Source organism: Panthera uncia, chromosome D2 (genome assembly GCF_023721935.1).
Source record: "Panthera uncia isolate 11264 chromosome D2, Puncia_PCG_1.0, whole genome shotgun sequence".
Lineage (NCBI taxonomy): Eukaryota > Metazoa > Chordata > Mammalia > Carnivora > Felidae > Panthera > Panthera uncia.
Window position 1 is genome coordinate 1,722,429 of NC_064818.1, and position 25,843 is coordinate 1,748,271.

Genomic DNA, 25,843 nt, shown 5'->3' on the forward strand with positions numbered 1-25,843 from the left:
CTCCTCTCTCCTCTCTCCTCTCTCCTCTCTCCTCTCTCCTCTCTCCTTTCTCCTTTCTCGTTCCATCCCTGTGGCTATTTCCACTTTTCCACTTTCCAGATGCTTTGGGGGGGTGGGATGCTTTTGCCATACTCTCCCCACTGGCCTCCCGCCTCTGTCCTCTCTCTGCAAGCAAAAACACCTCCCTGCCCTCCACGGCTTCTTCCCCAGTTCACCTCTCTGCACCGCATACCTGCTGAGTTCTGTGGTTCAGGTTGTGCAGATTGTTGTGTTAATCCTCAAATCAGTTTTCTAGGTGTGCAGGATGGTTTAATGTTGATCTGGCTGCATTTCATGGACACAAGATGCAAAAAACTTCCATGGTATTCCGCCATCTTGGCTTCTCCCTCGCTGTCCAGTTTTCTTAACACTTCAGTTAAGAGACCATGTTTCCCCATTGGATAATCCTGGCTCCTGTATCATAAATTAATTGACCATATAATCGTGGATTTGTTTCTGGGCTTTCTATTAGGTTCCATTGATCTATGTGTCTGTTTTATGTCAATACCACAATGTTTTGATTTTTGTAACTTTGTAATAAGGTTTGATGAATTTTGGCATACTTAAGAGAGATTATGAGTTTGGTTCCAGACAATCACAGTAAAATGAATATTGCAACGTGACCACAATAAATTTTTTGCTTTCCCAAGGCATATAAGAGTTATGTTTACACTTGTCTATTAAGTCTGCAATAGCATTATGTCTAAAAAAACAAGGTACATACCCTAATTAAAAATGATTTATTGATAAACAGTACTAACCATCATCTGAGCTTTCAGTGAATCATGATCTTTATGCTGGTGGAGGGTCCTCCCTTGATGTTGGTGGCCGATGACCGGTCAGGTTGCTGGGTGCTGAAGGCTTGGGCGGCCATAGAAAGTTCTATGACAACAATGAATAAGACAACAATGAAGTTTGCTACTTCAGTTGACTCTTTCATGAATGATTTCTCTGTAGCATGTGATGCTGTTTGATGGCACTTTACCCACAGTAGAACTTCTCTCAAAACTGGAGTCCATTCTTTCACACCTGCCACTGCTTTATCAACTGTGTTCGTGTGATATTCTCAATGCTGTGCTGTCATGGCAATAGTCTTCACAGCATCATCACCAGGAGTAGATTCCATCCTGAGAAACCATGTTCTTGAGCATCCATAAGAAACAACATATCTATTAAAAATTTTATCATGAGATGCAGACGTTCAGTCCCACCTTCAGGCTCCATTTCTGAGTCCAGTTCTCTTGCTGGTTCCCCACATCTGCAGTGACTTCCTCCCCTGAGGTCTTGAGACACTCACTGTCCTCCATGAGGGTTGGAATCAACCTCTTCCAGACTCCTGGTCATGTTGATGACCACCTCTCCCCATGAATCATGAATGGTCTTATTGACATCTGGAATTATGAGTCCATTCCAGAAGGTTCTGCATTTTCTTTACCCAGATCCATCAGAGGAATCACTATCTATGGCAACTAGAGCCTTATGAAATGTATTTCTTTTTTTTTATTTTTTTTTTATTTTTTATTTTTTTTATTTTTTAATATATGAAATTTACTGTCAAATTGGTTTCCATACAACACCCAGTGCTCATCCCAAAAGGTGCCCTCCTCAATACCCATCACCCACCCTGCCCTCCCTCCCACCCCCCATCATTTCTTAAATAATAAGACTTGGGTTGAAAGGACTCCTGATCCATGGGCTACAGGACGGATGCTGTGTTAGCAGGCATGAAAACAGCATTAATCTCATTGTACATTCTCATCAGAGCTTGTGAGTGACCAGGTGCATTGTGTGAGCAGCTGTATTTGAACTGAGCATCAGGTCTCAACAGAGGGCTCCGAACATTCAGTGAACCATGTTGTGAACAGATGTATTGTCATCCTGCTGCTCCCTCGATAGAGCCCGGGCAGAGGGGATTTAGCAGGATCCTTAGGGGCTCTAGGATTTTGGGACTGGTACATGAGCACTGGATTCAGCTTCAAGTCCCCAGCTGCATTAGCCCCTAATGAAAGTGTCAGCTTGTCCCTTGAAGCCTTGAAGCCAGGCACAGACTTCTCTCCAGCTGTGACAGTCCTGGATGGCATCTTCTCCCAACAGGAGGCTGTTTCATCCACACTGAAAGTCTTGTTCAGTGTGGCCACCTTTACTCACTCTCTCAGCTGGATCTTCTGGATGACTTCCTACAGCTTCTACATCAGCACCCACGGCTTTGCCTGGGGCCTTTATGTCATGGAGGTGGCTTCCCTCCTTAAAGGCTTCCCTCCTCTGCTCACTCCAGACTTCTCCTCTGCAGTCTCCTCACCTCTCAGCCTGCACAGAAGTGAAGGGCCTTGCTCTGAGTTAGGCTTTGCCTGAAGGAACGTCGGGGCCGGTTCGATCATAAGTCCAGACCACACAACCTTTCTCCGTATCAGCAGTAGGCTGTGTGGCTTTCTTGCCATCCGTGCGCTCACTGGAGAAGCACCTGTCCTTTGCTTCAGGAGCCTGTCCTCTGGGTCCTCCACTTGGCTGATGTTTGGTGCATCCCTTGGCCTCGCTCTCAGCCTGTCTCAGCTTTGGACACACCTTGCTCTCTGAGCTGACTCCTTCCTAGTTTGTGATTCGTGACAGACCCGTGACTCTTCCTGTCACTTGAACACCGAGCGGCCATTACTGTAGGAGTATTAACTGTCCTGATTTCAGTATTGTTGTGTCTCAGGGAATCGAGAGGCCTGAGGAGAGGGAGGCAGGGGAATGGCTTGTCAGCGGGGCAGTCAGAACCCACACACATTTGTCAAGTAAGTCGCCATCTCATATGGGCATGTTCTGTGGCGTCGGAAAACAATTACAATAGTAACTTCAAAGATCACTGATCACAGATCAGCAGCATAAGTAAAATGATAATGTAAACGTTTGAAATATTGCAAGAATCCCCCAGATGTGACACAGAGACACCGAGTGAGCAAATACTGTTGGAAAAGTTGCACTGATAGACTTGTTTCCTGCCACAAACCTTCAATTTGTAAAACACGCCATATGTGTGAAGTGCAATAAACACCGTATGCCTGTACTTTTGGCCATTTGTTAAATGTTTTATGGCTGTTTTTATAGTTTTTTTCTCTTCTTTCTTCTCTTTCTCTCTTCCCTTCTGGGTAGTTAACTTTCTTTAGTTTGTGTTTGGATTCCTTGCTCATTTTCTTGTATTTACTAGCAGGTTTTGCTGTAGGGTTGCCATGAGGTTCACATATATCATGTTATTTGTATAAAAGTCTATTTTAAGTTGATAGCACCTTAAACTTGAACTCATTCTAAACTCTACATTTTTACTCTCCCCTTCTTGTTTTATCTTTCTGCTGTCATATTTTGCATCTTTTATGTTTTGCATCCCTAATTAATATTGTGGTTCTATTTTCAGTACTTTTGTCTTTTAACCTTAATGCTATCTTCGTAAGTGACTAGGTTGCTACCTTCACTATATGCTTACTCTTTCCAGTGGGATTTATTGTAGCATATGATTTCTCATTATCAAAGATTCTTTTTTAATGAGTAATAACTGGGTGCCAGCTTCTCACTCTTAATTCAACTCTTAATATCACATTCAGTGTTATGCAGTCTTTTTTTTTTCCACTTTACTAGTAAATCCTGTAAAGGCTATAATGATTCTAAGTACCATACATTGTCTCAAAATTAAAGATATTTATAGGAAAATATTTTCATAACATCTTGGCAACATAATGGACTTAAATGTGTAATGCAGAGTTTGCTTTTGTACATTGTCAGAGAAACTGAGTATTTACCAGGAAAACTTCACTTATATCCACAAGCATGCATGCTCTCTGATGCATGCCATCAGTCCATCTCCTCAAAATTATAAGTTAACTCCCTCGGTATAAATTAATGAAAAAACTGAAAAGAATTGGCAATTAATTTAGATTGTGTCTGAAAAAATATGGTATCTTTTATGCTGGGTATCGAATCACGGTGAGTGTTTCCTATAATGTGATTCACACATCAGTATATACAACAGAAATTATAACAAATCTTATTGGTATTTAATTGACTGAGTAAACTTAGCAATGAGTGGTTGAATCAGACTTTCTCCTGTATTATGACTGAAACTGTCTGATGATTAGTTCTTCCAGTTGATTATTGTTGTTCATGTAACTGATTTCAAAAGCTCTCAATTCAATATACTGTTCTGTCAGATCCCAAGTCAAATGATGGTTTCTATTACATGAGCCAGTTCTTATGGGCTGTCATATTTCATGTATAAGTCAAAATGCCTGCAATATAGGTCATGACTAACTGACTCATTAAAAGTTTGAATATTTTCCAAGTAGTCTGTACATTTGGCCAGTTTCAGTTTTCTACTACTTTTTATATTCTTTAAAGAGAAAAAAAACAGTTTTGCATCAATCCTGTATTAAGGGCTATAGTAAATATTTGAAAGGTCATGTGGAGGAGTGGGAGAACAGTGGCTGGACATAACCTTGGGCTGTGGTCCAGATCTGGTATTATTTAAGCATGTGAAATTTAGTAAAGAGTATACTTCAGATTTCTCACTGACAAATGAGTTTGATGCAGTGGTTATTCTGATGAGTCACCACAAATAATGCTGACGTTGAGTGGCGGCTTAGATTTTCCTTAAATAACAGAACTCAAGTTCTTGCAGGAGGGATGCAAGCTAGAAGAACACAACACGTATTGATCTGGTGGTGATAATTGCTAGCGTAAGGTTACCAGAAATGCTGGCAGAAACTCTTTGGATAAAAATCTTTAAAAAGAGATTTAAATTTCTTCTACTGAAGTCGGTAAGAGAAGGGGCAAGAGGCTAGACAATATACAAAGAACGGCTCTCTTAGTCTGCAAGGTTTTTACTGATAATGTGTCTCAGTAAACCTGAATGTGTTTGGAAAGGTCTTTACCTTCAAAGCTTGGCAAAGTGTGATAACAGTGGGTACTTGGGATCTTTAAAGAATTGTTGATTCTATCGAGGGGAAAGGAGGAAGAAAAAAGAAAATCCTGAATGCTATTTACAGACTTGTTCAATTCCAAATTTTAAGACCCCTTTCATTTCTTAGCTTATGAGTTAAGCTAGTTGAATTATATAAAAATTTGATTAGGTGACCAACGTATCAACCCCACGAAGTGGAAGGAGGAGTTTGCACAGAAACAGGAAGTGAGGACTCCACGTTGGTGGTCGGTTAGGGTTCCAAATGACATTGCTTAGAACACAGCGTAAATTGGGTGTCTTTTTAAATTACCTCTTTTAATTATTGGTCAACATACATGTTGGTGTAATTGACATGATTATTGGAGGCAATATCAAAGTGAAAACATGCGTGTGCTACTCATGCCTGGGAAGCCAGACCAAAAACCCAGTTTCCTCTTTATATAGTTTAATTTTTCCATGTTGCTTTTCTTTAAAGCATATCCTTTTCCCTGAACAGTTTGGAAGGTCATTCAGCTTTGTTTCTGTTTGTTTTGTTTCGCTTAAACTTGATTGAGGAAAAACTGACACATCTAATTGTGTGTATTTAAAGTGTACAATGTGGTTATTGGATATACGTATGTGTTGTGGAGTGATGCCCACAATTAAGATGGTTAACACATCTGGAAACTCACATAGCTAACTCTTTTTATTTAATTTTTTAATGTGATGAGAATACTTAAGATCTACTCTCAACAGCGTTCAAGTATATAATACAATTTTATTAACTACAGTCACCATGCTGTGTGTTTGATCTGTTCTTACCTCAACTGAAAATTTTACTGTTTGCCGAATGTCATCCCATTTCCCCTGACCCCAGTTCCTGGAAACCACCATTCTATTCTCTGCTTCTTCTATAAAATCAGCATTTTTTTTTTAAATATTCCATGCCTAAGCGATACCACAGAGTATATGTTGTCCTATGTCTGGCTTATCCCACTTGGTGTAATGCCCTCCGGCTTCATCCATGTTATCAAAGATGGCAGCATTTTCTCTACTTTATGAGTGAATAATAATCGGTGTGTGTGTGTGTGTGTGTGTGTGTGTGTGTGTGTGTGTGTGTGTGTTAGTGCGCCACATCTTTATCCATTCGTTTGTTTAGGGACATTGAGGCTGTTCCTGTATCTTGGCTATTGTGAATGACACTACAGTGAACACGGGGGAGTGGCTATCTCTTCAAGATACGGCTCTGGGTCCCTTAGATGTATGTGCAGGGGTGGGACTGCGAGATCGTGTGGTAGCTTAGTTCTGACTTTGTGAGGAAACAGCAGCCTGTTTCCATAATAGCTTTTCAGTTTATTGAACGTGGGCCTTGCTGGACAGGAGCTTTCCAGTTTGATGCAGCCCCACTGGTTTATTTTGGTTTTTGTTGTCTTAGCCAAGAAATCATTGCTAAGACCAGTGTCAGGATCTTCTCCCCTATGTTTTCTTCGAGGAGTTTTATGGTTTCAGATCTTACATTTAAGTCTTTGATCCATTTTGAGGTAATTTTTGTAAGTGATGTAAGAATGGGTCCAGTTTTATTCTTTAATATGTGGATATCCAGTTTTCCCAGCACCGTTTATTAGAGACTGTCCTTTTCCCCTTAGTGTTCTTAGCTCCCTTATCAAGTATCAGTCGTGTCTGGATATGCAGAGCTTCGCGTCTGTGCTTCCTGTCATGTCCTGCTGGCTTAGGAGCCTGTTTTTACTCCAGTACCACACTGTTTTCATTACTAGGCTTTGTAATATGCTTCAAATCAGAAAGTGGGATGCCTTCAGCGTTCTTGAAAAAAAGAAACAGAATTGCTTTGTCGATTCAGTGTTTTTCTGGTTCCACACAAATTTTAGTAGAGTTTTTTCCTCTTTCTGTGAAAAAATACCCTTGGAATTTTTGTAGGTGTTGCAGAAAGACTATAAATTGCTTTTGGTAGCATGGACATTTTCACAATATTAATTCTTCCAATCCAAAACACAGACTATATTTTCATTTGCTTGTAGTGTCTCATGGTTTTAGTATATAGGTCTTTAACCTACATGGTTAAATTTATTTATAAATATTTTATTGTTGTTATTATAAATGGAATTGCTTTAATTTCTTTTCAGCTATTTTTTTATTGTTTAAAAAATTTTTAATGTTTATTTTTGGGAGAGAGACAGAGCCTGAGGAGGAGAGGGGTAGAGAGAGAGTGAGACACAGAATCTGAAGCAGGATCCAGGCTCTGGGCTGTCAGCACAGACCCCGACGCAGAACTCGAACTCATGAACCACGAGATCATGACCTGAGCTGAAGTTGGATGCTTAACTGACTACACACCCATGTGTCCCTCAGATATTTTGTTTTTATCGTACAGAAACAAAGCTATTTTCTGTGTCTTGACTTGTATCCTGTAATTTTACTGAATTTATTAGTTCTAACAGATTTTTGGTGGAGGCCTTATATTTTTCTCTATATAAGGGCATGTCATCTGCAAACAGATAATCTTATTTCTTCCTTTCTGAATTAGAAGGCTTTTATTTCTTTTTCTTGCCTAATTGCTCTGGCTGGGACTTCCAGTACTATGTTGAATAGAAATGAGAAGAGTGAGAATCCTTGTCCTGTTCGGATCTTAGAGAAAAGGGTTTTATATTTATGAATGAGTACGTTAGCTTGTGGGCTTGTCCTATATGGCCTTTGTTATGTTGAGGAACATTGTTTCCACATACAATTTGTTGAGAGTTTTTATCATGAAAGGATGTTGAATTTGGTGAAATGCATTCTCTACAATGATTGAAAGGATCTGATCATATATTTATCCATCCTTCTTTTAATGTGGTGTATCACATCAGTTGATTTGTGCATATGAAGCCACTATTGCATTCCAGTGATGAATCCCTCTTGATCATGGTGTATGCTTCTTTTAGTGTGCTCTTGAATTAGGTTTGCTTGTCTTTTGTTGAGGATTTCACCAGTGATATTTGCTTGTAATTTTCATTTCTTGCAGTGTACTCATCTGGCTTTGGTCTCAGGGTAATGCTGACCTTATCATATGAATATGGAAGTGTTCCCTTATCTTCAGTTTTCTTGAAGAGCTTGAGAAGTACTGGCATTAATTCTAGTTTAAAAGTTTGTTAAAATTCACCTGTGAAACCATCTGGTTCTGGACTTTTTTATTTATTGAGAGATTTTTGATTGCAGATTCAATCTCCTTGCTCATTATTGGTTTGTTCAGATTTTCCATTACCTCATGATTCACTCTTGGTAACTTGCGTGTCTCCAGGAATTTACCCATTTCTTCCATTATCCAATATGTTGGTGTATAATTGTTCATAGCATTCTCTTATGATCCTTTGTATTTCTCTGGTATCAGTTGTAATATCCCTTCTTTTATTTCACTTCTTTCAATTTTTCCTTAATGTAGCTAAAATTTTGTCAATTTCATTTAGCTTTTTGAAAAAACAAATTTTAAGTTTATTGATCTTTTCTATTGTCTTTCTATTGTCTATTTCATTTATTTCTACTCTAATCCTTATTATTTCCTTCCTTTGCTATCTTTGGGCTTAGTTTTGTTATCCCTTTTTATTCCTCGAGGTGTCAAATTAGGTTGTTAAACTGAGATCTTCCTTTTTTCTTAATGAAGACTTTTATCATTGTAAAATTCCTTCTTAAAAAGGTGATAGTAGAGAATGTTTTGCTATATCTGTTAAGTTTCAGTATGTTGTGTTTCCGTTTTTGTTTACCTGAAATCTTATTTCCCCAAGATCTGAAGATTTCCCTTTTTGATTTCATCTTTGTTGCATTGGTTTTTCACAAATATGTTGTTTAATTTACACGTGTCTGCATATTTCTAGCTTTGTCTGGTTATTGGTCTCTAGTTTCGTACCATTGTACCTAGAAAAGGTACCTGATATGGTTTCAGTTTTCTTAAATTTGTTAGTACTTGTTTTGTGACTAACCTGAGACCTGTCCTAGGAAATGTTCCATGTGTGCTTGAGAGGAATGTGTATCGTGTGTGTGTGTGTGTGTGTGTGTGTGTGTGTGTGTGTGCACGCGCTGTGGAGTGGAATGTTCTGTGCGTGTCTGTCAGGTCTACCTGCTCTAATGTGTAGTTCAAGTCTGTTATTTCCTCACTGGTTGTCTGTCTGGATGACCTGTCCATTGTTCAAAGTGGGGATATTGAAGTCCCCTGCTATTATTGCATTGTTGTCTGTTTTTGCCTTCAGATCTCTTAATAATTGTTTCATATATTTAAGTACTACAATATTGGCTGTGTATATACTTGCAGTTGCTATATCCTGTAATGAATTGACTTCTTTATCATTACATAAAGAACTTCTTTGTCTCCTCTCATAGTCTTTGTCTTAAAGTCTGTTTTGTCTGATACGAGTAGAGCTACCTTGATCTCTTTTGGTTTCCATTTGCACAGAGGATCTTTTTTTTGTCCCTCGCTTTCAGCCTGTGGATGCCCTTAAAACTTAAGTTGTAAGCAACATACTGTTGGATCTCGTTGCTATTGATGTTATTATTCTAATTTTATAGATGAGAAAACCAAATTTCAAATAGTTAAAATAATGGCTTCAAACATTGGTACCCATCAGTGTGTCTCCAGTGACTTGTTATTTCATTATGTTTTTTCCACTTGTCTTATTGAATGCTAGTGATGTTATGAGCTTCATGTAACTGAAGTGCAAAATCCTAAATGGGGTGGCGCTGCCTTTGTATGTGTCCACTGACAAATCACCTCCAGGTAAGGGCATCTCAGACTTGAGAAGCTAAGTGTTCTCTTTGCTACTGCCACAAGTTCTCAGGAAAGGAATCTGGGATTTCGCTGTAGCACAAAGAAAGACAGTAGATGGCGGTCAGAGGAAACTCCAGAAATCTTTACCAAGGGTTTGGGAGCAACAATCTCACTCGAATTGTGCTGGATGCTTCCTTATATTAATAATTGAGAAATGATCTATTTTGCACCTTGAAGTCTCATGGAGAAGAGATTAACGGAGACGGTAGGGTGGTTAAAGCTCTTACCCAAGCTCTGCCTTGTCACTAACACTGACGGCAACAAAGTTGGTTAGTAAATTTTAAAAACGTGTGAGGACAGGGAGTCGATTAATATAAAAGAACTTTTTAACCTTCTTTCTTTAGGATAGTAAGGTACTAACATTCCCAAAGCAAAACAAAACAATACTAACATTCCCAAGCCATCCATCTAGACTAGGGGGTTAAAAAACAGACTTATGATACAAGAACACTAATTCCTCCAAGTTACGCTTCGTGCAGTGTATTATGGAAAACAAAATAAATCTAATTTGAAAGAAGAAAGAGCTGGGTTTTGCGAAGATGAGAATAATTGCATACTATCTAAAGTCTGCTTCAAGCTCGGGGCAGTGGCTGGTATTGAAGGGCATATTGTCTCTGGGAACAGCTATAACAAGTAGATTAAAAGCAACACTACACCCGAACAGACAAAAGAAGGAAGAGAGATTGAAAGTAGAGAACAGCCAAGGCAACAGGATTTGATGGGGAAAGAAGGCAGATTATTGTTTCCCTCAAAGGATATTTGTGAATTCGCTTCATGTGCCACATCTTGAAGAGAAAGCAGAATAGAACTTGCAAAAGTCTCACTAGATTGGGAGTAGGTGAACATTTGCATTCAGGGCTCTCATGGAGTCATAAAGGGCCAAGAACATGGAGGCACTGCAGGAAAGTGCACCTGCTGACAGAGCAGTGATCTCCCATCAGGAGCAGTGAGGGTGCACCCAGGGGTCCACCTCGGCATCTACTCCTGCGGGTGTTCACGGTCTCTGGAGGGCCTTCCCCTCCAGTGTAGGTGAGACATGTGACCTGCTCCTAGCCAGATGGACAAGGTGAAAGAATTCTGCAGGTGTGAAATCAAGCTGATTTTGAGGTCTTCCAAAGGGTGACTGTACGGGAGGCTTGCCTTTCATCAGGTGGAAGCCGTTAAAAAGGGATTGGGCTCTCTCTGAAGTAAGAGATTCCTGTTGGCTTGAAGAACTCAGTAGCCAAGGAGAAGCCCACATGGAAAAACCTGCCAAAGACTCTAGAAATGGTGAGCATCCCTTAGAACAAGCAGGCTATCTCCTTTTGAAAGCCAGCAGTGTCCACGGTGGACAGATCATAACTAGGTCAGACTCCAGTGGATTAAAAAAATGGATTCCTCTCTGGTGTAATGACACACACACACTCACACTTACACACACACACACACACACACACACACACAAAAGCACACAGAGACAGATGGGGAGAAACAAATATAACAGAAAGACATTCGAAGAGACCTAGAGATTGTAGTTATAGGACAGATATTTAAAAACAACTGAGCATAGCATAGTATACTCTGATCTGTCCACGTTGTTGCTATTGGCAAGATTTCATTCTTTTTGATGGCTGAGTAGCGTTCCATTGTATATATATACCACATCTTCTTTATCCATTATACTAAGTCAGTGAAAGACAGAAATAAGTCAGTGAAAGACAAATACCATACGATTTCACTCAAATATGGTATTTAAGAAACAAAACAGATGAACATAGAGGAAGGGATGGAAAAATAAGATAAAAACAGAGAGGGAGGCAAACTATAAGAGACTCATAAATACAGAGAAGAAACTGAGGGTTGCTGGAGGGGAAGTGGCTGGGGGATGGGCTAGATGGGTGATGGGCATTAAGGAGGGCACTTGTTGGGAGGAGCATTAATTGTTGTATGAATTGATGAATCACTAATTCTATTCCTGAAAACATTATTATACTATATGTTAACTAACTTGAATTTAAATTAAAAGAAATAAAAAACTGAAAAATATGTTACAGAAGACAAAGACCAACAACTGCATCTGAGAATTTGAATGTGTTTAAAAATATGGTACTAAGTGGTTATGCGTAAAAACAGTTTAGACAGAATAGAAAGGCTGGTGAATTGGACAGTAAAGGAGTAGAAAACACCCACATTAATGTGCAGAGAGAAAATGTGCTACAAAACACACAAGACACCTTAAAAGTAGCCTAGGAAATAGTTTAAAATTCTAAGATGCATACAGTTTGTGACTCAGAGGCTGTAAGTGTAGAGAATATGAGGAACAGAAATGTTCGAAGAGATACTGCCTGAAAAAAATTCAACACTGACAAAAGACATCCAACCAAAGAATCAGTATGCTTTATAAACCCTAAGCTTGTGTACACACATGCGCGCCCACGTGCGCGCGCATACACACACACACACACACACACTCCGCATAACTAAGCATCATAGCGCAACTGTTGAAAACCCAAAGACAAAGAGGAACCTAACAAGAGTCTTCGGAAATAAGAGGACACTTCATATTTAAGGAACAATACAGAAAGAGGCATACAGTCCTCAGAGAGCAGAATCCAGAAGATGAAAGAATAGCAGAGCTTAGCTGAGAAAAATAAGTGTAATGGAAAATTCCATAATGCAGCCTTCAAACGTGAATGATACCATATATTACTTCCTATGTTCTGTGTACTTCACTTATTATGTTACTGTTTTCTGCTTCCTTCCACGAAGTTGCCAGTGGAGAAAATGCTGGTGCCGCCTTGAGAACATTTTTCATTACTGTAAACCTGGGGCTTAGGACGTGGCTCTTGGATGAAGATCTCGGTACGTATTTTTTGATAAGTGTGTGCATCCTCCAGAATTTTATTTCTTGTCTCCTTTTATCACACCACGTTTTTATACTCAAAGCCATACAATGGGTATAAATATAGAGAGGATGTTTTTCTTCTTTGAAGTTTGCTTTAGATGACTTCTAATGTGAATCCCCCTAGTTTATGAATGTATTTGATGGTGATAAAGAGCATTTGGATATAGAAACTTCTATCCTTTTAAGTCATGGTGCTAAATGTCAGTATATATTAAAATCACCTGAGGAGCTTGGATATGTTTTAAATTCCTGTGCCAAATACTGGTCCTTGTGACTGACTGTGTCTGAGGCAGGGCCAGACGGTCTGAATAATGAACACACAAGCCGTGTAATTCTAATGACGTGGTCACTACATAGTAGAAAAGGAAGTTGTCTGTCAAGGAATGGCCTCAGCTGTACAGCCGTCTCCCAACAAGTGATAGATATCACTACGCTTATTGAACTAGGGAAAATGTAACATATTTGCAGGATGCCTTTAAATGGGACAGAATTAAAACAGTAAAAGACTGTTGATTTTCCAGTGCACTTACATTCTTCACAGTGACTTATGCTATGACCACGTTAAAATTAACTGCTTCTGGGTTCACTGGTAATTTTATAGTTTTGTATGTCTTGTCGCATGATTATTTCTAAGTGCAAGTCAAGTCCTGCACTCAGCCATAGACTTTGTGATTTACCCAAATGACTCTGTTTTGAGTTGAAGATGAAAACGCAGTCATTCCTCTCCCGGAGAATACCAGTGATCAGTGCCTCCAGTCTGAAGACAGACCTGTCAAGACTGTCCGGTCTGCATTTAGCATAATTCAGACTCTTATCTCATTTTAAGGAGCCCTTAAATGAGCCCTTAAAAGCCCAAAGGCCTTCTGCCTTATTTTTGAGGCGGAATCCCTCTTTATGTGAAGCAGTAACAATCGTAATGAATCTTGATGGCAGGTCTGCAGACCCTTCTCCTGGCTGCAACAGATGGCTTGTCATAAAGACAGACACGAAGTAGATGTGTCTTTTGAGTATTTCTTTCAAAACTTATTATACTTCTTCCAAAATTGGAAAAATACCAGAAAATACATAACTAAAAAAAGGAAGAGTGGATGTAGGCTGTAATGGTGTGTTAGAGAATATTCTAGTTCTTTAAATTCCCTCTATTCAACTTGATTTTGTAGGAGACCTTGGAGCTCTCAAGCCACAACATTTAAAAATAGAAATGAAATTATCTATTTTTCTGAAGAACATTAATAATGGCTGTGGACTGACTTCCTACTGAATATGGAAATGAAAATATTTTCTACAGTGAAGAGAGGAAGTAAAGCAATTCTCCCTAGAGCTAAAAATGCACAGAAATCACCTTACCCTGATAGACCCAATTATTGCTGAAGTGGCTTTTAACTTGTAGAGTCTATTGCGACATGCATCTATTTGCCCATGTGTTTAGAGACAGCATATTATGAATGATCAATTTCAAATACCTTGAAATATGTTACTCTGCCGTGTTATAGAAGATCACGCTATTAGGTTGGAATTCATTTCAACAAGTATCTCTTGGGCTCATACCATAAGCGTACATTGTGCTTGATGTTGGGATGGGAAGGGGTGGGAAAAGGAAAAGAAAAAAGCCAACATATGGTACCTACAATTAGGGTATTTATAAGTTTTGGAGAAACAAAAATAACTTTTTAAAGATTCATGCTCAAAATGATTCTCATAAGCAGGTAAGTCAAAAGTGTATTTCAAACAATAATTCTGTCTTTCCATGCTTTATTTTTCCTTCACTAAATTTTTTAGCAAAAGGGTAAGAGATCCAGTGAGAGTAATGGGTGCATTTTCAGATTTGTGATCCAGATGTAATCCAGATTTGGCTCCCATCCAGAGTTGATCAATCCTGAGATTAAGTTAGAGAAGAAGAATGAGAGATATTGAAACAATCACAATTCTATGATTCCAGTACCTGGAAGAAAGAATAAAGATGGACGCTAAAATATGGATCACTGCTATCTCACAATATATTCTCTTACCTTTTCTCTCTACGTCTTCAGCCTTAGGTCAAGGATATGCCTCTCCTAAAAATTCCACTTAACTTTCTTATGCCTTGTTGATGCCACTCCAGGTTTGTTTATACACTCTAGATTTGTTTATGCCAGTTGGGATTGGGTATATCACTCTAGGTTTGTCTATACTGCTCTAGACTTGCTTATACTGCTCTACGTTTGTTTTTTGTTTGTTTAAAGTTTTTTTTATTATTTTTTTAATATATGAAATTTATTGTCAAACTGGTTTCCATATAACACCCAGTGCTCATCCCAACAGGTGCCCTCCTCAATGCCCATCACCCACCCTCCCCTCCCTCCCACCCCCCATCAGCCCTCAGTTTTTTCTCAGTTTTTAAGAGTCTCTAGGTTTGTGTATATCTCTCCAAGTTTGTGTATACTGCTCAGGATTTCTGTATAATGGTGTAGGTTTGTTTATATCACTCTAGGTATGTTTATATGTTCTAGATTTGAGTACCACTCTAGCTTTGTGTATGCTACTCTAGATTTGCGTGTATCACTCCAAGTTTGTGACTGTGCCTCTAGATTTGTGTGTATTACTCTAGGTTTGTGTATACTACTCTGGTTCTGTGTGGATCAATCCAAGTTTTTGGGTACCGCTTAGATCCACGTGGATCACCCCGGGTTTGTGTATACCGCTCTAGAGTAAAATTGATGCATGTTCACTCCTCACTAGTCTCAAAATCCCTGTATAGAATTTTTTTTTCATTAATAAGGAGGCTCAGTTTGGTACCTGGAAAGTATTTGGTTTCCCGCTAATACTATTCTCCAAAACAATTAGGAGCAACAAAATATTCCAGACTTAATATTTTTTAAAAAAAGAGCTCAGTAAAATAAATAATTAAATAGGGTTTAAACAGTCAAGAAAAAAGATACTTTGTGACTTGAAGAGTTTATGGAATAGAGTAGAAGCCGCTCTGCTAGGTGAGAGGTGGGTGCTTTCAAAGGGAAGGGACAGTAGAAACCAGCCTTACCTGTCTGACAGTGTAAAGAAAGGAGACCGAATTTAGAAATGGTGGCAAGATCATGCTGAGAATGTTAACCAAGGGGAAGAAGAAGGGGAGCCTGTCCAGGGACATGAGAGTGTCTTGGAAAAAGCTGATTTTAACTCGGGAAGAACACGTCTTCCGGAGCAATTTCATGCTAACTAATACTAATGAGAGCAACAGTAATGGTGGTCATTCTAATAGCAGTTACAGACATTTTTAGAGGCATTCATAAATGCTACATTCATGCTTAATCCTCTCCGTAACCCAGTGTGGCAGGTGAAAGTTTTCACATTTTATAGAAGACAGAATTTGAGATTACAGAGGTTAAATGAGTTTCCTGAAGTTTTACATCTCGGTCGTAGTCGATTTCCACAGAACCAGGAGTTCTAATCACTGTGCTGCCGTTTTTCATTTACTGCTATGTGCCAAATATGTATTCTGAATCTCAGGAACTATGTTTTCCTGAGTCTCTCCCCTGCAGGGTTCTGGTTTCCATTCAGCTCATGGGAGGTGCCCTTGGGATATTTAAAAGGCGTAAGAAAAGCAGAAGCTATTTTTCTCCACCCACAGAACGGTGGATCCTTGGTGGGACATTATTGATGCAGGATTTTACTTCAACAGCAGTTGTTGTGATGCAAATCAATCCTCTTGGCCTGCAGGCATTTCCGGCCATTGGGTGTTTCTATCCAGGAAGGCCTCCAGGGCAAATCACGGAGCCCTAACAGTATTTCTGTTTTTCTGAGTTTGCTGCTTCAGCACTCCCAAGAGTACTTTCATTGTCCATTACTGTGTAACAATTAACCACCAGAGCGGCAGCTTCCGGCAGCACGTATCCATTATCTCCTAGGTCGTGGGGTCAGGGGGCTGCGTACCACTAGCCACGCCCCGTGGTTGCACTGTGTTCTCCTGTGGAGGGCCTTCTGGGAGAAATCTGGTAGGGAACGTTCATGATTAGCATGTGGATGGCATTATCATTTCCCTGAGGTTCCAGGCCTGTGCGGTCACTTTTGTTCTGTAACTCAGACCTGCAGGTACCCCTCCATCCCTAGAGGCCACCTGAGGTCCTTCCTAGGTAGCGTTCTGTAACATGGCTTCCTGTTTCCTGAATCCCACGTGGAGATTCCATCTGCATCTGCAAGGACGGAGGCTGCCTGATGTGACCTCTGGTGGATGACATGGCCTATCAGCTTTGCACCTCCTGTTGATTGGAAACAAGTTGTAGGTTTTGCATACAATCAAGTAGAAAGAAATAAAGATGTGGACGTCAGGAGTTAAGGAATCGCGGGGTCACCTTAGTGTCTCTAAGACTAGAAACACTGCTTGCCGGGTATTCATTTTTTTCCTGCTGGACTACCTCAGGGGCTTCCGATTTTCTGATCAAGCTCGACATTGATGGAATATGAAAAATATTTCACCGTCGTGAATATAGTATTCAGAAACTTGCAGGTCATTTACAGGCGTAATCACATTTGCTTTTTCTCTAGAAAATGCATAACAATGGGATTAGCCTTAAATCCATGAGCGCATGGTAACTAGATGCATTTATTGTGACAAAGCAGTACCAATAGGTGTGATGTAATTAGTTGGTACAAGTAACTGCAAAACACTAATGTAACATAAACTAATAGTCAAATAACCACATTTGTTATAAGGCCAAATTAAACTTTAGATTTGCTTGTATTTGAACAATCTTTCTTTAAAAGACTATTTTGCCAAAAGATTAAGAAAAACAGATTTTAAATATATTTTTATCAAAAGAAAGTGTATAAAAGTGTGTTTGCCTTTAGATATTTCCATAGACTTTAAATTGTATCTGTTCTTCCAATTAAACTCTCCAGTTATGTCAGTATATGTCCAATGAGGTGGACCGAACATAATTCTAGATTGTTGGGCTTGAACAGATTCTCAAACACAATGTGATATTAAGTTTGATAGAAAAGTAAGTTAAACATTAATCTTTTGAATGCTTTTTGGATGGTTAAATTGGTGATTGGAAAATGTTAACAGTAATACCAATACAAAACACACCTAGGATGGGGCACCTGGGTGGGTGGCTCAGTCGGTTGAGCATCGACACTTGATCTTGGCTCGGGTCATGATCCCATGGTTCATGGGTTGCCGACAGCACAGAGTCTGCTTGGGATTCTCTTTCTCCCTCTCTCTGTCCCTCCCCCCATGCTCTCTCTCTCTCTCAAAATAAATAAATAAACATTAAAAAAAAAACTAACCCACCTAAGAAGCATTATTTTCTGACACCACATATTAAATATTTAGGCTAACTTTATGGTATAACTTTTTGTTGCCTTATTGAGTAAAGCCCTAATACTCGTAGTCCCTAACGATTTAATACCTCCAACATCCTTCTGTTGGCAAAAAAGTGTGTCTAATAAAAACGACTGTGTAAATTACACACCTAAGAACAGGTATTTTCAATGTCCACGTATATTAGAGATTTGGAATACTTCTTCTGATCCTTATTCCTTTGTGTTATTGAGTAAAGCCCCCGGATTGTCATTCTGTTATGTGACTTAATGTTGAGCAAATGGATTGTGTGACAGTTTGGTGTTAGAGCTGTGTGATGTGGGTAGATGGTGTCTCAGCTGATGTGACATTGGCTGATGTGAATTTCCTTCAAACCAGGAAATGGCAGAATAACAAGAACATGTGTGTGAAACTGGGCCAGTTTAGCAGAGCGTTTAATGATTATTTGGCCATAAATATTAGGGAATTGGTTTCCAGTTGTCTTTGTTGTGAACCCTCCCTGTGGGGTGATTCACAGATCATCTGCTTTTTGAGATGTTTGAGGTTCTTTATTCTGATTTCCAGCAGTGGCCGGTTTTGTGTGTGCATATATGGACATTTCGTCATTACGGTAATTATTTTCTTACTTGAAAAACAAATGATACACAACCCAAGGTGTTTTAAAGCGAGTAAAGAATCTGCATTCTTAATTCACAAAGTCCTTGTTAACAACAGAAATATTCAAACAATATTCTTTAATCTTTTTATTTTTAATAATTTTTTAAAATTTATTTTACTTAGTTTGAGAGAGAGCGAGTGAGCACAGGAGGGGCAGAGAGAGAGGGAGACACGGAATCTGAAGCAGGCTCCAGGCTCTGAGCTGTCAGCAGGGAGCCAGATGCGAAACTCAAACCCATGAACCATGAGATCATGACCTGAGCCCAAATCAAGAGTCAGATCATTTAACTGCCTGAGCCACCCAGGCGCCCCAAAATAATATTCTTCATTGTAGTTAAAATAACTTGAGTTCTTGAGTAAAATTCTTTTCAACATCAGTTTTTACAATCCCTTATTTCAAGCAGTGTAGCTTTATAAAATGAGAAAATTAAATCCTTTAAAAGTGTATTTATCATACTTTCTAAATTAGTGTTTACATGAACTAAAGTAAGAGGATAATTCTACATAAAACATCAACTTGAAGTGATCTTCATGCATGAGGAGAGCGTGTGTGTGTGTGTGCATACGTGCACACGCGTGTGCAGGGCAGTGAGTGGGAGGCTCAGAAGTTAAGCTCCAAGAGAACCCCCGTGTGCGCACCTGAGGTGTTAGAAGGCCGGTGCCGTATTCGAGGGGAATGCGCAAGGGTCTCGTGAGGAAAGTGCCAAGCACATGAAGTGATGAGGGAGAGTCGAAGGATCAGTAGAGTTTCATAGCTGAGACCCATGTTCACCATCAGGCTGAGGTGAGCATCATCCTGTTGTGAGGTGGCGAAGGGTATTTGAAGCGCACTCTTGGGGCATTTTGAGCCAACACGAGTGACCCCTCACAGTCCGTAGCAGGAGATGGGCTTCTTGTGTTCCCAGGTGAAGCTGTCTCAGGCCCACGTGCTAGGGAATGTTCTGCTGGGCACCCAGGGTGGCTCCCGGGGGCTAGTGGAGACCCATCTTTGGGTGTAGACCCAGGCCCCTCATCAGGAGGACGGAAGGGAAGGCATCCTGGAGCGTTAGTGAGTCTCGGGATCACTTTGCCGATTGCAGTGAGGAGGGTGAGAGAGAGTTCTTGCCTAACAGGTCCGGGCCTGGACCTGATATGCCCTCAGAAAGTCTGTGCTTCAGGAAGGTAACATCCCTTTGGATACGTTTTGTGCTCGCCCAGGTCATCAGCTTGCTGCTTCTCTCCGGGAGAAGCTACTTCTGACGCACAGGTGTTCTTGGAGCAGTCGTGGGCTTTCTCGTGAAGAACGTTTACTGTAATTTCCCCCTTTGATCCTGAATCTCCCTCTACTAAGCTTATCTTTTATTTCCTTAATCCCACAACATGTATTTATTTAAATGTGTAGAGTTTATAAGGGCTTCGGGGACCTGACATTTCCCTGGCTTTCACCCGTGTTTCTCCTACCTAGCGCTCCCGCTGCCCGTGTCCGCGCGTGTGTGGGCTTCGTGTCCTGGACCCTGTGCTTTAAATCCTGGAATCTAAACCCCAACATATCTTCCTTTAAAGGGGCTTTTCTCCATTTTTTTTTTTTTATTTATTTTTTTTTATTTTTTTTAGGTAACAGGCATCAGCAATCTGGGAACATGTGAGTTGACTTTCAGCGGTGGACTTTTTGTAGGACACGCAAATGATGCATTACTTCCAGTTTATCGTTAAGCCCCAATTCTCAGGACCGGAAGTGTGTCAGTGCCCCCAGTTTGGCCTGTCTGCCCCCACGAGTGATGTCCCAGCCCCACATTTGTCTGTTTAACCGCGTGGGGCTCTCAGTAGTTTTGCTGTATCTGGAAGTCGTGAAACGTCCCCGGGAGGAAAAGGACTCTACTGTTGGATCCGCTTCTCTGGGTTTCTCTCTTCTGTATGTTGGCCGAGCGGTTCCGTCCAGCACGTGTTCCCATGTCCTGTACCCTGCACACACACACGTACACGTGTGCGCACACCTGCCATTTTGTCTTCCTTTTCGAGTTTTTCCCGGTAGCAGAAACTTGACTTTGCAAATATGAAAACTCAGATCCAGAAAAATAAAATAGCGATTCCTCATGGCACACGTAATTATGATATTGGGGAGCTAGAATTTGTCCTGCCCCTGTGGTTCTTTTCCTGATCAGAAGAGCCACTCGCTGTGGATGGGGACACCATGGAGGGGGAGTGGGGCGGGGGCAGCAGGTGCGTCCAGCTCCTGGGGCCGGGGCATCAGTGGCGTGAGCTGCCTGGTTTAATGCTCAGGAGCAGGGGGCGCAGCGGCCTCCCCAAGTCATGTGGTGACGAGACGCAGCTAGGACTCTTCCTGCAGAGCCTTCTCTTTCCTGGGCTCCCAGAGGCCCCAGAGGTTCTGTGGACCGTGCAGCGCGAATTGTCAGAGTCCCTTCCCGAACCACAGAGAGTCACCTTGAGAGCTGATAACAGGAACCCCAGCCACTTGCCATTCTGTGCCTAGGCCTGAGAGGTTTATTAAGAAGGTGTACAAGTGCTTGGGTTAAAAGTAGAAGGGAAAGGATAGATGATCACCACCACAGCAAACACAGGAGATGGGCTTCAAATATAGGAAGAAAACTCTGAAGCGGAATTGGTGAATATCTAATTAGGCGAAGTATCTCTGCCAGCCAGTCGCCTGCAGCTGAGGTCATGTGGTCGTCCACAAGTGATGTTACTTTGGGCGAAGAGTATCTTGTAATGTGGCTTATCTTCTACAGTCTGAGGTGGATCATCCACGAGGTCTCCAGAGACACGGTTGTCACGTGTGGTCACGACTGGCCATGTGCTTACGTGAAGCATGGGATCGTCAGGGAACGCAGAGAGAGTCGGGCAGCTGCTCTCCAGTGACAACAATGATCCTTAAATGCGACAAACTTTGTTTAAGGCACTGTTTCCTCAGGGCGGTGTTTTTAGTTAGAAGTGGCTCAAGAATCAGGCAGTGAACTCAGCCTCAACAGGGCAGTGGACGTCCACAGGCCGGGTTATCTCTGGATGACGTTTTTTGACAGGAAGATACGGTCGTGGGAATGTTGCCGGACATGAGGTGCTTGTAAGGTGGATCTCGGTGTTACCACTGTGGATGGTGCCCCGAATGATGAGTTCAGAAAACGGACTCGTTTTCTAAGTAGTCTTCCTCTGAAAACTGGCCTTTTGGGAAAGTGTTTAACCACATTGCCACGCGCTGTCCTCATTTTCAAACCCGTGTCAGTGACGAGTTGGAATGTAAAATACTATCACTGAACAGATTGTATAATTTGTAAACTGAAGAAGTGGGACTCAGTGATTATTAAGAGAAAATAGTTTCATTCTCTTCTTTCCTACGTCCATCGTTAACCACTCTGTGGACTGAGTTTTCCTTTTTTTTTTTTTTTTTTTAATTTTAGTGTTTGTTTATTTTTGGGAGAGACAGAGCATGAGCAGGGGAGGGGCAGAAAGAGGGAGACACAGAATCCGAAGCCCGCTCCAGGCTCTGAGCTGTCCGCACAGAGCCCCATGCGGGGGCTCGAACCCTCCGACTGGGATATCATGACCCGAGCTGAAGTCGGACCCTTAACCGACTGAGCCACCCGGGGGCCCCAAGTTTTCCTTCTCTCTTGGTTGAAATCTGGATCTACCCTCGTTGTTTTTCTTGCGATCATTCTTAGGTAATAAAAAAATGCCTTTATCCACTTTAGATTTCCAGACTGTTTCATCCCCCAGACGAAAGGTCCAATCATTCGAGTTCCTGACCGCCTGCCCCGGCTGGACCCCGCAGGGGAGGGGGACTCCCCGCCTTCCTGGCCTTCTGTGGCTGTTTGCGGCGCATGCACAGCTAGCCCTTGTCTCATGGGGGGACCTCCCGCCGCAGGTGAAGAGCCATTGGCCCAGGGGAGCGGGGTGCGTCCCCAGCACCCGACCTGGGAGCACTGCCCTGCGAGCGCACGGCCCCTGGGCCGTCCCCCGCCCTCGTCCCGACTGCCCTCCGTGCCGCCCCCCCCCGCACCGGGAGGTGAGTGGTCGCTCCCCTCCGAGGGCCGCCGCGGACACGCCGGTGCGCGGTTCGCCCTGCCGGAGGCCTGGGTAGCGCCCGCCCCGGAGCGGTGAGCTCCCTGCACCCCGTCGTCGGCGAGGCGGGTCCCTCGTCTTCACCGCCCTGGGCTCTGCTGGGCTGGGTCAGACGCGCGTCGCATAGGTCCCCGGACACTCACGGCTCAGGAACCGCCGAGCCGCCGCCTGCTCAGCCCCCCCCCTCCCCCACCCCGCTCCTTCCCTGGGGGCACCGGTCCCACGAGTGCGGACCCGTCCTGGGTGACGACGGCACACCTGCCTTCCTGCCCGGGCATGTGCGGGCCTGTGCTCTACTGACCCCGGCCAGGCGGCGCGGGGGCTGCACAGGTGCACCTGGGGGGACACCCTGCGCCCTGTCGGGGCACCTGGGGCGCGGTCGCAGAGACCTCCGACTCCCGGTTCCTGCCCAGGTCGTGATCTCACAGTTGGTGGGTTCGAGCCCCACATCAGGCTCTGTGCTCACAGTGTGGAGCCTGCTTGGGATTCCCTCTCCTTCTCTCTGCCCCTCGCTCACTGCTCTCTCTCTCTCTCAAAATAAGTAAATGTTTAAAAACAAAAACAAACAAAAACGGTATTTAACTGAGCAGTATTTAACAGCTTTCCAAGTGTTCTTGCCAGAATATTTTATGTTTCTTTTCTTGGATCCTCTCCTGACATTGCACAGAGTAATGTGGCTTTCTAGAGAGTATTATTGTGAGACAAAAAAAAAAAGTGTGAGAATTTTTCACTCCTGTCAAGTTTTCTATTTAACTGTGATCTACTCTGATAAGCCGTGTTGTTACTATCAGGCTGATGTATGGGGGTGGACAGTTTAACTTAGGTTTTAAGTTTAAATTTAGTGAGGACATCCAAATATCATAGAAAAATTAATTCAAAACAAGATAGCGTTTCCAGAATCACATACCCATACCTCTGCCCACACACATTGTGAAATATTAATGCATACATTTATTTATTCCCTCAAAAATAGTTTTTACCATATGCTACACCACAAATAAAGTGCTAGATGGGAAAGTTTTGAAATTTTTTTAATCTTTATTGTTTATTTTTGATAGAGACAGAGTGAGAGAGGGAGAAGGACACACAGAGAGAGGGAGACACAGAATCTGAAGCAGGCTCCAGGCTCCGAGCCGTCAGCACAGAGCCCGACGCGGGGCTCGAACTCACAGACCACGAGATCATGACCTGAGCTGAAGTCAGGCGCTTAACCGACTGAGTCACCCTGGCGCCCCTAGATGGGAATTTTAAGCGTCCTTTTAGCCATAGAGGCAATATGGGAGGACTCGTAAAAATGGTTTAGGTACAGTGGCACATGAGAGCCTTTGATGATACTTGACGGAGAGCATCCCATGAAGTAAGGCAGCACTAAGTGCATCACCGCACACACCGTCTCACTGCATTATCGTTATCACCAGGTGACATACATCCCGGCATAGCCTCAGTGACACGTTAGGAAATGCAGGCTCAAAGAGGACAGGAAACTGCCGAAGTTTCATGAGCACCGAGTTTTGGTAACAGGGTACGATTGTTGCCAGCGAAGGAAATAGCCAGATCCCAAAGGCTAAGATCGACAGACGTCTTCGTTTTGAATTGAGTAGGCATTTGCACCACTGAGTAGGTATTTCCACAAAGACCCAGGATTTCCATGCACGGGCGGAGTGCGGGTGAAGGTGTGAAGTGCCAGGATGCACGTGAGGACCGGGACGTCTGGGAGGACGGGGAAGAGATGTCAGGAAGGCGTGGGCTCCGTCCAGGCTGTGGAAGCCAGGAGCCGTCACAAAACAGAGTGATGACGTTCTAAAGAAACCTGCTTTCCTGAAAGAAAGAGAAAAGACCTGCGAATCAGCAGGTGTTCTGGGGAAGGTCTAACCTGGAGGGGCATCTCTGGGGATGCTCTCCTCATGGCGGGTGTGGATCACTCAGGCTGTGTTACTGGTACGCGGAGTGCGGGCCCGGGGCATCAGAGACCTCGTGCGGTGCGCGACCTTCCTACCCGAGCATGAAAATGCCCGTTGTTGTCCTCGGGTATCTGTGTCACAGACACACTTCTTCACCTGAGTCCAGACCCCAACTCTTCAGTCTACATCATTTTAACATATGCTGAGGCTTTCAGGATTGTGACTTCAGTGTAAATAAAGAGAAACCACAGTTTATCTTCTGTGCATCTTTAGATTTTAAACCCCCCCCCTTCAATTTCAGAAGATCACATCACTGGGGGCAACGCTGCCTGTTATGTTTACTGGGCTGTAGAGTGTGGCTGGCACCATGAATTAGCCTAACTATGCACGATTCTGTGTGTAGGGTTAACTAAGACCAATTTATTGTGACGTCTAATGTCAGTTTATTTGAGTGCCTATTTTATAGTTCTATAGTATAGTATTATAGTTAATCTTTAGTTCTGCTTAGAATAAGGGAGCTAATTTTGGCCATCATATTGATTTATTTTTATGTTTTTTGTGTAACACATACAACTCTTTCAGAATTTTGTTTCACAGTAATAAAGGGGGTATTATAAATACTTCTTAGAAAGAAAGGGAATCGGAGGTGATAACATGGAGAGCCATGGGTACCTGGTGAACACTGACAGAATGAAAAATACCCTGTGGGTAGCTCACTGCCCATTCACCCTTTCTCCCTTACAAAGAGAGGTCTACACAGCCTTTTTTCCAGAGTGGCCAAGTGCCCCATTAGCATGCTCTGCCTCCAAAATTTCCTTGAAATTAAAAGGTTATGTGATACAATTACGGCCAATGAGATGGCCAGTAACCAGTGGGTGAGGAAAAAATTGCATTTTGAAGGGGTACAGATATGCTCCCATTCTCCTTTTACTTTTTTTGACTTCTTTCTCATTTTCCTGGCTGCAACATGGATATATTGCTTACACTTAATAACAAACATCCAAGACCAGCCACATGATTTGCAGAATCTGGTACAGATGAAAATAGCCACCCCCCCCCCCACCCTGTTCAAAGAGCAGGGGTAAAGTAGGTGGATAAATTTAGAACATTTCCTTTCAAATATTTCATTACTTTAAGACTTACAAGGCTTAGTACTAATACACAAGTAACAATATAATGGCAGAGGGGCGCCTGGGTGGCTCAGTCGGTTAAATGTCCGACTTCAGCTCAGGTCACGATCTCGGGGTCCGTGAGTTCAAGCCCCATGTCGGGCTCTGGGCTGATGGCTCGGAGC

General features: G+C 42.2%; 1 long non-coding RNA gene across 1 annotated transcript in view; it reads left to right on the forward strand.

The window, feature by feature from the left end:
- Positions 1-25,843, forward strand: part of LOC125932563 (uncharacterized) — a 179,747-nt gene that overhangs the window by 57,908 nt on the left and 95,996 nt on the right. The gene's annotated exons all lie outside the window — the stretch shown is intronic.